The sequence below is a fragment of the Mus caroli genome, chromosome 17, assembly GCF_900094665.2.
Source record: "Mus caroli chromosome 17, CAROLI_EIJ_v1.1, whole genome shotgun sequence".
Lineage (NCBI taxonomy): Eukaryota > Metazoa > Chordata > Mammalia > Rodentia > Muridae > Mus > Mus caroli.
Window position 1 is genome coordinate 65954276 of NC_034586.1, and position 15789 is coordinate 65970064.

Sequence of the window (15789 nt, forward strand, 5' to 3'; positions counted from 1 at the left end):
CACTGCCCGGCAGGAGCTGCTCTTGAAATAAGTCTTAGTCAACAAAGAAGAAGCAGAACAAAGAGGACTTGAGATAATCATACCATACATGTATGACAAAACACCACATTGCATGTATGACAAGATGACGCCACATCAATAGTACAAAAGAGAGCTGTTCTGTTTGTGAAAGAAAATGCACAAGCCATGAAGGCAAAGTTCAGATCAGAAGGAAGAAGCCAGCACATGTCAAGGGCATCATGATGAGGATTTATACTTTACATAGATAACTGTGACTACAATTGTATGGCCAAAATCTCAGTTTTAATATACATAAAGTGATACCATTGTTTTTGAAGAAAAGGCAAATCTACATTTAAGAAAATAGATTGGGAAAGACATTACAGTAAGCTAGGTAGGAGGTAGGAGGTTATGGAAGCCCAATAGGTGTCTATACTAGAAATGGAAGTCAAGATGGATTCAAGAGCTGTTTAAACAGAGGAAGAGGCCAACAGTAATTGTGGATGGAGGCTGACTTGTGAGTGTGAAGTCTATTGTACTGTGTAATTCTCTGTTGTAAGTCCTGGTGACCTGGTGGATAATATCGTCATGGGTGAATACAATAAGTCTTTTTAATTTTCACTACTGCCTCGAACAAAAGACCTTAAAAATGCTGAGCAAGTGGTTTACCTCTGTGCTGCACCCATTGCCAGGAAGAGAAATCAGTTTAAACGAAGGGGAAAGTAGATGATATATTAAGCCCGAGGTATCTGGAAAATTCAGTTGGATTTTCCTAGCAGGTTTGGGGATTCACAAATATTAAGCCTAGTGGAGATGTAAAGACTGGAAGGAGATATACAAGAGTTCCCAGTTAAAATAGACACTCACGTCTTTCATGGTTACTTTTCAGATATTCCTTTGGGTTTTTCTTTCACTGTGTGATTATTTACTTGTATTTTTTACCTGCTTCACCATGCCATGGTCAAGGCAGAATGCCACCATTTTTCTTTAGATAGAAAATGAGAGATTTCCCAGCAGGAAATCTGTCTACCTGTGGTCTCAAATGTCCTGCTCTTGACATCATGTTTGCTGACTTAGCCAACGCCAAGAAAGCTCCTCCAGAAGAGGATAGACATTTTGGGGGACTTACATGGTTAGAGAGCATTCTCATGCATCCTACTCACAAGAGTGCATCTTCAGGAACTGGAGTGTGCGGCTGGGCTGGGTGAAGTGTTTATATGACATGTCTCTGGCTACTATTGATGATCACTACAAACTTGGTGGCTAGAAGACATGTCAAGTAATCTTACAGCTCTGTGGGTCAGAAGTCTGATATCAGGTGAAGTGGGCTAAAATTGAGATCCTAAGATACCACTCTATCTTAGAGGCTGCCGAGGAAAGCTGTTCCTCTATTGGTTTGTACGCTTCAGAAACATCCATTCCTTATGGCTGTTCTCCTCTAAATACAGGGTTCACAGACTGCAGAATCCCACCTCTGCTTCCTGCTTTTCGCTTCCCTAACCCTCTTCTGATAGAGACCATTGTCCTTACAAAGACTCAAAAAATAAAGGCAGATAATCTTTCTGTCTCAAGATTTTTAACTCATTCTTATCTACAAAGCTTCTTTTCCCCCAGAAGGCAACATTGACTGGGGACATCTTTTCATGCATTATTCAAGTAACACACTATGACAGAAAGGATCACAGCTGACTAGCTCTCGCTTGTGCATGGCTTATATTCTGCTTATATAAATAATTATTCACATGGTAGATACTAAGTAACATTTCAAAAGTCAAATAAAAACAAGCACATGGACAACAACAAAGACAAATGCTACCAGCTCTCCTTATAAATTATTATTTGTTTCAAAGTGACTGTAGGAATAGGTGACCTCTGAAGCACGCATATAGCAATTATAATGCAAATTCAATAGCCAGTCAATGGACTAGATGTCTATCATTTAAAAAAAAACAATACAATATCAAATTCTTCTTCTATTGGACTCTCTGATCTTATTTTGATAAATTATCTATGTCTAATCCCATGTACATCTGAAAGAGTGGTATAGCCATGTACATGGACACAGAAGACTCAAATGTATTCTTGTCCCTCCTGGTACAGCCAAGCAGTCAATGCCTCTTTGAAGCCTGGATGTTCAGACACTTGAGCCAATGATAAGTCTTGGTCCAGCGGTGGGAGAATAGAACAAACCACTGATGTTCTCTCTTCGTGAGTCTGTAATAGCAATCTAAACTCTCTCTAGCTCTCTTGATTCCTCCCTGTGATCACTGTGTCAACTCCTGCCTGGTACTGACACTGGGTTTGAACTACAATTCTCTAATTCTGGAAGATTTTGCTATCTTTCTGATGAACAGTTTTCACTTATCTTAGTCATATTTGATTTCTATCACACTACACTTAGAAGATCCTCACAAAAGTAGTACTGTATAGAGATTATTATCCACCCATTCAGATTTTGTTTTCTGAAATCAAATACTCTACCATTGAGGTATAGAGAATTTATTGTATGAAAAAAAAAAACTATTCACAATGAAGACACAAAAGAATTTTGGTTTCTGGTAAGTTGTAAGTTATTTTTTCTCACTAAAGTTATTTAATTTATGTTAAGGCTTAATAATTATGAATATTTTCTGTAATAGATGGCATTACTTTTAAAATATCTTTGGATTCAACATATTTCTAAGCCTGTAAAACCCCTGTAGTTGCCCTTTTCTATTTATGAAGACTTCTCAGAAGCCTTTTCCGGAAGCCAGATAGGAAGGGCAGCATCCCTACATTGTCATCCTTGAATTGGTTGGGGATATTTGTTAGAACGCCAAGAGTTTACCTCTGTTTAGTAGCTTAATTTTCTCTCTCTCTTTAGTGGAAAATCACTTAGCGAAACCGTGGAGATTATTTATCTGAGTCATATTTTTATGGAAACCGCTTTTCACTTCCGTGCATTTTTAGAAGTGTTTTCTTTAAAAGAATATTCTATTAATATTTATAATTAGATAGCACACAAAACAGATGCTAAGTCTTATAACTTTCTGGGTACAATTACATAAAGAAGATTATATACTTTTCATCATAATGTCGTCCCTGGGAGCTGAAGAACAAAGGGCTTTCTCTGTGAACATGCCATTTCTTTTTGGGAGTGGGAATAAACAGGAAGATAGCGATTAGCCACAATTAACCAGTTTAGCATGCTAGTGTTGATCCTGAGTGTCATTCTTAATGCCTAGTGTAGTATTGAGAAGAGCACCGCACTGCGCGAGTTCGTAATTGAATGACGTGTTGGCCATTGTTTTATTTATTTTTTTTAAATTCTCAGCTAACCGGTCTATTACCCTGCTCCTTCCGTGATGTTGGTGGGTCCTTCCTTCCTTTCTCCCTCCTTTCGTTCCTTCCTTCCTTCCTTCCTTCAGAGCTTAGTTGTATAGTGTTCAATATTCACAAACATGAATATTGCTAAAGCCAGAGAACAGAAGGAACAGAATTCATTTTTCTTTTCTTTCATTAAAATAGTGAATGAATGATGAAAAATACATTGGTTAATCTAATCCATATAACCTGTCCAAGAGCTGTAAAGATGAGGAAAACTGAGTAGCCAAAGAAGAACGGTTTTGAGTGTTGGTGTCAGGTTTGAAGCCTTCTGTGATGTGTGAGTCCATGTGTCTCTTCCTAAGTGGTGACTTCAAGGGCTACTTCTACTGTGGGCTCCGAGGATGGAGAGAAGGAGAGCTTTCCAACAACCATTTGCCCTCAGACAGGGTCTGCGGATGGACCCTGTGCCCAGGTCTGCTTTCTCTACTTAGAATTGCAAGAGTAAGGAAAGAACGCTGGGCAGTCAGGAGCGGAAGTTTACTTCCCCCCAAGATGCAGCGCAAGGGTACGCATAGGTCACGCCCACTAGCGGGTGGCCGCCCCTGGCTCCGGGCTGAGATGCTGGCGTCCGCTCCCGGGAAGGCGCGGACATACTTGCGGACCCAGGCTGAGCGGGTGCGAGCGCACCCTCCGGGAGCCGCCAGCGCCTCCCCGCGGCCCGGGACGCCCGTGCCTTGGCCAGGACCAAGGCCAGCGGCCACTTCGTAGCAGCCGGAGCGGGTGGGAGCGCCTGGCTTCTGGCCGCGGCCGCCGCCCGCCCGCCGGCTCCCGTGGTTGGGCGGAGGAAGCGCGGGACTCCTCCTCCCCGCCGTATTAACATGCACCCAGGGGCGGGTGACCAGCCCAGCCTCGCCGCCCCTGCCCGCCGCGTCCCGGCGCTCAGCCTCCGCTCCAGAGGCGAGCGCTGCGCTTCGGGCGCCGCAAGCCGGAGGACGCGGCCTCGCAGCCACCTTCGGCCGGCGGGGAGCGGCAGGACCGGCGGCGCGAGCGGCTGCCGCCAGCTCGGCGCCTGCTTGGGCTCCTTCCCTTCACCTCGCTGAGAAGCGTCCCGTGCTGCGGGTTCACTGCTCTGGTCCTCGCTCCGAGGCTCGTGGGACGGACTGACAGACGGACGGACCAGCGACGGACAGACTGCGGGCAGCGGTAAGGCAATGCCGGGCTGCGCGGCTGGGCTGGGGCGTGCGCGGCGGCGGCGGCGGTGGCGGCGGAGGCAGCGGTGGCAGCGGTGGCGCGCTGGGTGGCTGCTGCTCACCTCCTGCTGCGAGGTCGCGGCAGCCCTCGCATCCTAGGGACTGCGGGCCGCCTCTGCTGGCCATTGGCCGGCTCTCTCAATTTCATGACTTCTGTCCCGGGAGCATGTCTGGTCCCCGTGGTGACCCCGGGATTCCTGGGACCAGCATACCCTTCCCAGGGCAAAGGATCTTCGCAGCTCCCTAGGGTGTTCGAGAAGGGACAGATTTTTAACTGAGACAGGGTCTCTGGAGAGGGCGGGGGGAGGGACAAGAACACGGGTCCTATGTCTCCATCAGCTTCAGCCAAATTCATACCCGGTTCAGCGCCTTTGCAGGCAATGGCAGCTGCTCACTGCAGGGGACTTCGCCAGGGGCTCCCCAATCCTTTGCAAAGCAAGTTGTTGCACTCTTTTTGTGTGACATTTTTGGCATTGGTTGTGAAGAGCGACCCCTTCCCTGTGTGTATAAGAAGGAAAAAAAAAAAAAGACACAAAGACAGTGGCATAGAGAAACACAGAAGAGAGAAAGGGTCGTGGGGGGTGGGGTCTCCGGAGAGTCTCTGAGGCCAACTGCCCGCGAATCGCTTGGCGTGGCGGGCGATGAGAGTCTGTATTTGGAGGACCAGATAAGTGACTGGCGCTGGAGCCGGGACCAATGGGAACCTCTCCCTGCTCCGGGTTGAGCCAGATAACAAATTGCACTTTCATGGAGGGGCGGCTGCAGCTGTGAGGAGGACCTTAAGGGCTATGAAGACCCTGCATTCAGGACTCGCGGAGAGCGAGCGGTTCTGGTCTTCACGTTGTTCCTGAGGCCGTGGGAAGGGGCCCGTGTGCCCGCCCAAGAGGCACTGAGCGCCTCTGCCCGGAGGGCGTCGCGCTGGCCCAGGATGCCTGCTCACCCCTTGCCTGGCCTGGAGCGCTGCGGAATTTTCTAAGGGGAGAGCATGTGGACCGGCAGGGGTAGCATACTTAGGAGGACTAGATCGCTGTCGGGTGAGAGGTTATGTCTCTAATGGACCCCCCTGCCCCTTAAGACTGTTCATAGAGAAACTGGTTCTAAGCCCCCAGAGGTTGTCAATCATGCCTCCTGGCCTATCAAATGAAGTTCCAACAGAATTACAAGATGGATAATAAAAGTCACAATTAAGAGACAGCTCTCTAGCATTTGTGATCTTCATGAATGACTTCCTAGAAGAAGATGATGGGCCATTCAAATGGAAATAACGAATACTTAAAGCTTAGAAGTAGGAAAAGGTATTTAAGGCCAAAAACAAACATCTGGCAACCCTGCCCCATCCATTTTTGTTTTGTTTCTGTTGGTTTTGGATCAGAAAGGAGGTGCTGTAAAGAACAGCTTTTGGACAGTGATTTATATCAAGATTTCAGTGTCAGGAATCAACTTGCTATTGACCCTGATCATTTTTGTGTAGATAACAATAGTGTCTATCCCAACGTAGATGGAAATGATAGGCAGGCAAGGAATGATGAAACTGTTCTAGTTTCTACAATACCAGAGGAAAGTGGTCTTCGTGTAACGCTGTTAAAAAAGGAATTCCAATACATTCAAAACATGTTCAGAATTTAAGTTCTTAAAAATTTAAAGCTATGTTTGGGCCCAGAAAATTCAAACGTTGGAAGGAAATGAGGTTGAATAGAAATCTGGTGTCCATAGCTTGCTTCTTCATTATTTTTTGGATTTGCTGGTTTAGTTTAAAGTTTGCACAAGCCACTACCTTAAGTATTAATTCCAAGTTCTAGGCCTGAGATTCTGTGAAAATCTTTGAAGCTAAGTGACTTGCCTAAGAGAAAATGTAAGTAACCTTGCAGGAGAAAAAAGGTTGCAAATGCAGGCTAAGCTTTAAAAATCACCTTTGCATCTCTCTCTGTGGGATTCTAAGATTTGCTGTTAAATAAAGTATAGGCAACATGGGGAGGGAGTGGGAGAGGGACATGACCAAAATATATTGTATATTTGTATGAACTTTCAAAGACATAAAATACAGGCAACATAAATCTTGGCAAAATGAACAAACATTCTGAAAGATCTTTACTAAGTACTTTTCTAAGTACTTTACCGACAAAACTTTTCCAATTATATTCAAGCTTTGGTGCTTGGAGGGAAGGACAAGGGCATGAACACTCCCTGTGGGGACTTTGATGGCGGAGCTCCTCTCATTTCTCCCTCCACGATTCATCTTATTCTAAAAGCACCAACTGAAAACATTATGAATCACACCAGCAATCATTCAAAGCAAGTAGAAAGAGGACATCACAATATTATGCGGAGAAATCCCACAAACCCACTTGCTTTGCTTTCTAAATTCTGGGGATTTGTGTTTCTCACTGCATCCAGATTTAGGGACAGAAACAGTGAGGCTTGGATCTGTTAAGTGCATACCTTTGTTCCCGATAGCCATCAAGACTGATATTTTAAATAAAATTAACACCGCACAGACAGGATTGTTTGATAAACAACTCAGGGACAGTACAGTAGTGGTGTGACCATTGCTTGATAAAGTTATGCACCGCAATTTTTTTCTTAAATAAGAAACTGTGTACTCTGGGTTGCTGTTTTCCTTTCTTTGTGTGTATGTCTCATTTCCTCAATACTTTGTAATTGAGAAAGAAAGCAAAGTGCTGCTCTTTGTTTCTATTATCAACTGAAACTCACATTGTGTTGCTTTAATGACTGCTCTCCTCAGTTGTGTTAAGCTGTCTCAGAAGGCAGAGAATTAGTTTTCAATCAAGAGGCTTCCAAGTGGAAGACGACTCCATGAAGATTTCATTTTCTTTATAAACCGTTCATGTCCTGAGTTTTAAAGGGAACCCAACCAGTCAACGAAAGAGAGAAAATAAATAAAAGAGTTCACAACTACACCATTAAAACCAGAAGGTTAATCTTAAAAGCCTCCATAGTGACCTCCCATAATTATCATTTATTCCTAGTGTGTGTTGGTCTGTTATTAATGTAAACCTATTAGGTTAAGAGAACACACAGCTATTGCAAGGGCTGTAGTTGGTTCCCAGCACCCACACTGGGCAGCCTATAACTTCAAACCGGTGGACTCCAGTGCCCTCTTCTGGACTCTCAGGTGCACATACCCATAGACATGTCCACAATTGTAAATGTAAATCTTTTAAAAATTAGGTGGCTATTTTATCAGGAAGACCTTTTGCTAGCATTCCAGAAAATTTTTGTGCTGCTGAGAACATTTGGGGTTAAAGCACCCTAGTTCTTGGGTTGTTTATTCACAGAACCCTAAGGGCTCTGGGTTCGGTTTTCCAAGTAAAGATTCATTATAGTGTTCCTCAAAACATCCTTCATGATTTTAAGTCACGGAGACTTTGTAGCCTGATTTCTTTTCATTGCTGGTGAAGGTTATTTCCGCTAGATTTGGTCCCTGTCGGGAGTTTTCAAAGATTTGTTGCCAGGAAGACCTGAAACATTCCCTAGAAAAGAAGATTTGCAAGTTGCCTTCTAATGTCCTCAGTTTAAACAACCACAGAGGACAGTGGCAGATTGCCAGATACCAGAACCTTGACTCCAATCCATATCCATTTCTTATAGTTTATATTTACGGCTTCCTTCTCTGTAACCCTGAGTGTACAAACTTACACAGCAAATGGGATGGAGAAGAAGAAGAGGCTGGAAAAAGAGGAGGGAGTGGAAGGGGAAGAGGAGGAGGAGGGAGAGGAGGAAGAGGAGGAGGAGGAGCAACAGCAGCAGCAGCAGCAACAACAACAACAAAGTGGATGTGTATATCAGGCAGTTTGAATGGTGAATGGCCATCCTCTGAGGCCCCCTGCTCCTTGCTTTGGTTTTGAAATTGGTCTTGCACAGAGGTGCTGACACAATTTCCCAGCCTTTCACCTAATACGTGATAGGGGCCGGGCTTTATATTTTCATCCTCAGATGACTTCTGATTTCCCTGATTGATATTTGCTATTTTCTCCCCATTGTAGAAGTTAATAACTACGGGGAAACAAGTGATTTCCCAATTAGGAAAAGTAGTTCCCTCAAGCCCCTCCCCCTGATACTTGGTTACCATATAAGCTAGGGTGGCTGGGGTGTGTCTGCGTATTTTAGTATTTTTCCATTCCGTTGCAAACTAGATAACTATGCTCTGAATACGTAAAGAAAACTGTAAACTCACTTTCCTCTCTCTTCCTAGAATTTGCCAGAAAGGAAACCATTTATTTGACTATTCACTTATACCTTGCATCTGTTGTCACTGACAATTTGTCTGTCTTCTCTCAGTGTTTCTTGTCAGATTAGTAAGCAACGATACAAAGCCAAGCTAGGAAGTGTGTCATTTGGAGCTGCCCAACCTTGCCAGGTCTCCTTAATATTCAGCAGTGCGACGAGCCTGTGGAAGCCATGGCTAAGCAATTAGAAAGGGAGGGATTGTGCTGTGACTTGCTTATCTCCCTGGCCTTGAATCTGAATCTCAGCACCAAGACTGTCAGAGACATTTAAAGGGCTCCCTCAGGCGGCTTGCGAGAAGGCCTCTCTGGGCATGTTTCCAGCTCTGCCGCCTTACTCTGTGGCATGGCTTTTTAGCTAATTTGAAAACATCTACTGGAGTAACTTCCCTGTTCGTTCTACTACTGGCAAGTGCTTTTGAGTATGTGATAGTTAGATTGACGTTAACCCCTACTCTAACCTCATGATTACTGCCCATTCCCTGGGTACTCTTTCTGTCTTGGTTTCAATTTCAGTCAATAGTCAGTGTGAAGTCTATTTCTGGACTAGAAATTTCCCTGCTAGATATCACCCAGATTTCTTTATAAAAGCACATGCTAGCTTTTGCGAGGGAGGGAAATGGCATTTTGCTCTTGTCTCAGACTCTGCAAACAGCTCCTCTTTGATGGGATTCATCACACCATGTTCTAGGAAGACAGCAGGACTCACTCATCTCCTTCATTGCTATTCTTCATACCCGAAGCCAGAATGCAGGGCAACCTTCTCATTGTTCCAGGAAAGGTTGTGCTTTCCTCTTTAACTGTGGAGGGCATCTGGGAATCAGGAAGCCCTAGCTCATTTGGGACTCTACTGTGTGAGCTCTTTCACCTGGGCAGTTCAGACGAGGTGCACCACTTGATTCTGGAGCTCCGTTGAACTGTGATGAAAAGTCTTTTTCCCTCTCTCCCTGAAACACAGTTTCTTAAATCGTTTCTTCTTGCTTACACCTCAACTGAAGAGTCATTTAATTAGTGAAGCTCTCCAGCTGGATACTGTGTGACAGTTGTATAGTTTCTTCACTATCCTTTTAAAGTTAATGAGGACTTGTCATCTGGTGATGGTATGATTGGATGGCCACCTTCCCCCACAGGCTTCCTGTGACCTCAAGAGCTAAGGATAGCGTGCTCATCAACACCACTGATGCCTAGCGCAGTGCAGGGCTCCTGGTAAACGGTCAGTATATACCAGCTGTGTGAATGGTTGAATAATTGAATAAGTGAGTGCGGAGCCCTGTTCCAGCTGTGCAGAGACCATAACTTCGAAGGTAGTGTTTTGTTGTTTCTTGTACGGCTCACTTTGCAGGATCAGATTCCACATTGTTTAGTGATAGGCTTACTTGAATAATACCTTCAAGAGACAAATGATTCCAGAGTGGTCAGTATGTCATATCAATGGCTATATTTTCCAGTGAGGGGCCTGCAGTCTTTTCATGGAAAGAGGTAAGATTATAGGTCAAATAATAATTAATAAGGATTCTCTTTCTTCCTCCTTATGCACAGCAAACTTATCAATGGCTTACCCAATTTCTTTTTGCCTCACTTTTCAGATCTCCTTTCCTGTCACCCACAGTGGGGAGGCTGGCACACGTGTACCTCATTTTAATCTGCGATTTTCTATTTCTGAAGTCCAGAAGCTCACAGGATAACAGAGACAGTGTCTATAAGGTTGCATATGGAAGGAAACAAAAGTACCTTGGGGACTTAGTCTTCTTTGAAAATGACACAAACTAGAGACACCCAGGGGATGGTGCATCACATGAGGAAATGCAACCATTGGATTGGCTTTTAGGCTACCCTGGTGTCATTTTTCTTGATTGTTGACTTAGGAAGGTCCAGATCACCTTGGGTGGTCCTAGGAGTTATGAGAGAGGTAGCTAAATGTGAGCCTAGGAACAAGGTGGAGGTACTGTTCCTGTGTCGTCTCTGTTTCGGGTCTCCAGGTACCTGCTTGAGTTCTTGCCCTGCCCTTCCTCATCGATGGACATGGAGCTGTTAGCCAGATAAACACTTTCTTCCCCAAGTCTGCTGTCTGATAGCATTGATCACAGCAGTAGGAAGCACACTATGATAGAGAGTGGAAGAATGAACCATATCCCAGTGGTGAGAGACACGCATTCAGCTTCCGCTGACTTTCTCAAGGCTGAGTTCTGTGCAAGCACTCAGCACCAACTGTGATGGTCTCCTCTGTGGCTCGTATCCAAATCTAACATCCCAAACTAAGCGGGAGTGCAGCCCTCTAAGTATTCCTTCGATAAACATTTTTAAAATAAAATCTTATTATTAGACATGAAAGTTTGTTCCTCCCCAGTCTCTGCTTCTGGGATATTTGAAAGCCATGGGGAGGCAGACCAGCATCCTGGATATCCTGTCCTGCCAAGTGCAAGTCATTGTAGCTGCCAGGTCCACAGGGCAGCCTTGGCTACCTATGAGGAAAGATGAGGGTCAAGGTGAGCATGACCTCTGTTTGTATGACTGGCCATATCAAATAGAGTATCTAGATTTACATGTCTATGTCAAATAGTGCTGCTCTTCATGTGGTTTTAGCTCTCTTTTATCATTCAGAAATGGGCCATGTAGAGGTTCAGTTTGTTGGATTTTTTACTACTCCATAGTAATCTACTCTACATCATGATTAACATGGCAGTCTTTCCTTGACTGGTATTTAAGCTGCTTCCAAATAAGGATGCTGTTTGAATTCAGAAGCCCTTCCTTATGCTAACAAAGGAGAGCTCCTTGGGGCATTGCTTGAGAGAGTAATTGCAAGAGGAAGCATTTTACCTGCACACTTGGCAGATCTTGCCTGATTACCAAAATTGGTAGCATCTATTTATAGTCAACCAACAATCTATAAGAGTCTTTTTGTTCCATATTCTTGCCAACACTTGGTGAGGCATTTTGTACTTTGCGAATCTTGTGAATGGGAGATGGTATCTTGTTGTAGCATTATTTTTCCCCCAGACTGCTAAGGACATTGGCCAGTTGTTCCTTCTTATTGGCACTTGGATCTGTGGGGGTTGTTTTTTTCACATATAATGTCTATGCTCTTACTTTTCTTCCTGAAAACTCATTGGTTTAGATATTCTGGATGTCAGATGTTTCTTTCTCAGTAAGATGAATTTCAATGGTCCTCACTCAGTGGCTTGCCTTTATTGTGATGGTGTCTTGTGGTACAATGTTTAAGTTTTGCAAGATTCAGACCTGATCATTCCTTGTTATAGGTAGCGTGGGAAACCTTTTCTGAGTCTGAGGGAATCAAGCAGTTATCCTCTCATTTCTTATAAACTACTAAAGCTCCACTCTTACATGGAGTTCTTTAAGGCATTAACATTTGTGGTTACTTTTTAACACTTTTAATTACATTCCAAATTTGAGAATTCCTCACTAAGTTAGAGGGAAATGGGTGGATTTTTATGGATTCTGCTGTTGACAAGCATCAAGACTTCATTTTTTGTCTGGAATGGACAGAAACTTCTAAACAGGATTTCTTAGCCTCATTGTTTCTTTTCTCCCTTTTTCTTCTTTCCCCTTACTCTTCCTCCCTCCCTCTCTCTCCCCCTCCCTCTTTCTCTCCCATTTTCCTCTCCCCCTCATTTTTTCTCTTCCTTCCTTTCCCCTAAACCTGTGATGTAGGGTTTTCACAATGTAGCCCAGACTGGCCTCACCCTCACAATCCACTGCTTCTGTTTCCCAAATACTGGAATCACAGGCTTACTTCAGAATACCTTGCAAGATTTATTTTTCTTAAGTCTTCATGAGGCTTGAGACTTCCAAACACACTCATTCTTACTCCTCACTCATCTTCCCAAGACCTAAGCACATGCTGTCCCTAGTGTGACTTCAGAGATATCACTGGGACATGAGCCGAAGGGCATACCTGGCTACCTTTGTCACTTAGCATCACTTCTTAATTAGTCCTTTGCCACTGGCCATTCTGGCCTTCCTTATTTATTTCTCTAACTTTATTTGAACTCTTCCTATATGACAAATTATGGTAGATGATTCTCCCAGACCATGCCAAGGGGAGTTAGGATTCATATATTCTCTCTCTCTCTCTCTCTCTCTCTCTCTCTCTCTCTCTCTCTCTCCCTCTCCTTCTGTGTAAATTACATGCCATGAGCAAAGTTTTTAAAACATAATTGTTTTAGAGTCCAGACAAATATCATCTCTCATATGAAACATTTATGGCCTTTTGTAGCTGGAACTCTCTTCTTAATTCCATTTGTATTAAACTGGATAATTTATGTCATGACTTATACATGTGGATACCACTAGATATTAAGTTCCCTCAGTGATGAATTAATTTATGTATTTTTGAATCTCTGGCCTAAGCCCAATACCTATTGTTTTAGTGGTTAACAGCTGGTTTCTTGACAATTGGTAATTAGTAATTGAAGATGACATGGGCTAAAGGGAAACTTGGACTTTGAGGTTATTGGGATAGGACCATTACTGGAACATACTCAAATTTGAAATTCTGAGTGTTTGGAGATATCATTTGATATACTTAGAAAGATTGAATATTTCCTATAAATAAGAAAAAAATAGACCTGAGTTTCTGAAATGATAAAATTTGAAATGTTAATTAGAGGTGGGTCAGCAGATTCTTGGAACTGGTCAGTGTTTATGTATTTCCCTGTGGAAAATGCCATGTCTCTTCATGAGTGTGATTCGCTGTGCCAGTCCCTTTAACTAATTACATGACTTTCTGCAAACTAATTTCATTGAGTCCAGTTTGCTCATCTGAAAAAATGAGGATCATTAAACTTAGATTTCAATGTATTTGAAAGGATTAAATGAGCCAACCTATAGAAAGTATCAAGTTCAAAGCTGGACTCATGGTGACCAATTAAAGCATGTTCCAAATAGTGGATTTTATCTACAGGAACTAACTTGCCAGCCATCTATTTTACATCAAATCTATACTGAATAAAGAGCTTAAAATGACTTGTCTAGTTGTGGAACTCTTTTCTGTTCCTACTAAAATCTCACCCCAGATCTGATTATTTCATGTTCTTTTATCACCCAGTCACAGCGACAGACAAAGCCTTGTTGAGCAATTAATAGGAGCTAGTGTTCGTCAAGCACATAGTCTTTGTACTTGGTGGAGATATAGCTTTCCTGTGTCAGTTGCACAGGGTGTAAGTTCTGAATCCACAGGGCAGCACCCACAGCCCCACAACCGACAAGTCCTATGGGATGCTGTGTCCTCTGACATGAGGAGATGCCAATGAAAATTGGATGTAACTTTCTCCCTTAGGAAGACTTAACTTTGTTAGGAGAAGATGTTCTCACAGAACAGTTTGGTGCACCTGGAGCAACACCCAAAGCATAAATTTTAATTACTTTGGTTAGAAGATGTATTTTTTAAGGTGGAATGAGATATGAGTAATGAAGAAAGCTGGCAGGAAGGTGCCACTGTGTCTTGATTTGTATGGAACAAATTGTTCCTGTTAACACATAGATCCTAGATGGTAGAGGGTCTTGCACTCTGATGGATTTTGCTTGCTAATCCAGACAGGACTGTTTACTACCCCTAAACCGCCCATGGTCCCATGCTCAGTCAGCTCAGCTCCTCTGACATCCTATTCTATGTATTCTTGCCAGCCATGCTCATTAATGCACCAGTAAGGAAATGGAAACAACATAAATATCTTTTAACCAGTGAATGATAATGAAAATGTTATATTAAAGAATACTATTCAGTGGTAAAGAAAAATGAAATCATGATATTTGCAGGTGAATGGATAGAACTGGAAAACATACTACTTAGTGAGGTGACCTAGGCTCAGAAAAATAAAGAATGTTGTCTCTCATCTGAGGCTCCTAGCTCCAAGTCTTCACACGTGAGTGCATACCTTGGAGTAACTGAAGAAATAGAAAACCTATTGTAAAATTTCCATGGAAGGAACCACAAAAGCTAAGTAGATTTAGATTGAGTAGCTCATCCCCTTTGAGACCACACTTCCTGAAGGAGGTAGCTTCTAACTAAGTGTTCCCACACTCTTTTTGACTCATCTTCTATAAACCACACAAAACCACGCTAACGAAAGTCATAAGTTTATGACAGAAAAAGTCCATTCTAAACTGTGACTGTCATCACTTGTCATAAGATCTTCTGTGGAGTGGGATTGGTCTGCTCTGCCAGTGAGGTCACCATGTGACATTCCAGTATCAGCTCTCATTGTCCAGATATAATAACAGAACTGAGTGAAAGCCATGTGCATTGATGCTGCTTCAGTTATCTCTGTCTCCACAGCCAAGATGTCTATAGGGTTATTCATGAGTAAGTTCCCAGTAGAGGTATGGGTAGTAACTTTTTCCTAATCTTTCTTTATCTATTATTTCATGCGCTGAAGATGCCCACTGTAAAATGAACCATTACTGATTCATTCCTCCATCCCTATATTTTTTTTTCATTCAACTGACAATGATTATTCAACAAATATTTGTGACATTCACTGGTCTGAATTATTTTAATATAGCCTTGAATAATAGTAAAATAATAACAAAAGATGTAAATCTGGCCCTTGTGGAGCTGTGGTACTTACACAGGCTGGGAAGAAATGCAGCGTATATATCTTTGTATTTTTATTTTGTTTTAGATACATGGTCTTCTTATATAGCCCCATCTTTACTTTAATCAGCTGTCCCCCGAGTTAGCCTTCTCAAGGTCGAGGTTATAGGTGTAGGTAACCACAAGATATTTTGTGGTTACATACTTCTTATATCTATGGGGAAGTAACAGTGAAATTATCAGGGATTCGATTACTTACCATGAATGAAAACAAATGAAGTCTCATTTCTCCTTTTCCTTAGGTATCCAAATCCTTTCATTCTGAGATTTGGATTTGAGAAGCTTCTGCAGGAAGTGTGTGCGTGCTACTGTTTTCGTTGGTGGCACTATTTTGTTCCTTTCTCTTTTCACAGTAACAGACTTGCCTAGAGACGGC

The 15789-nt window shown here is 42.9% G+C and overlaps 1 protein-coding gene across 6 annotated transcripts in view; it reads left to right on the top strand.

Moving 5' to 3' along the window:
* Positions 1–3911: 3911 nt before the first annotated feature.
* Positions 3912–15789, top strand: part of Dlgap1 (DLG associated protein 1) — an 826285-nt gene continuing 814407 nt past the window's right edge. For 3 of the 6 annotated variants that reach the window (XM_021186024.1, XM_021186022.1, XM_021186023.2), the window contains exon 1: positions 3912–4509. The gene's annotated coding sequence lies outside the window, so the exon portion shown is untranslated. The remainder of the gene's footprint in view (positions 4510–15789) is intronic. The other 3 variants (XM_029471241.1, XM_021186021.2, XM_029471242.1) reach the window with 1 other exon arrangement.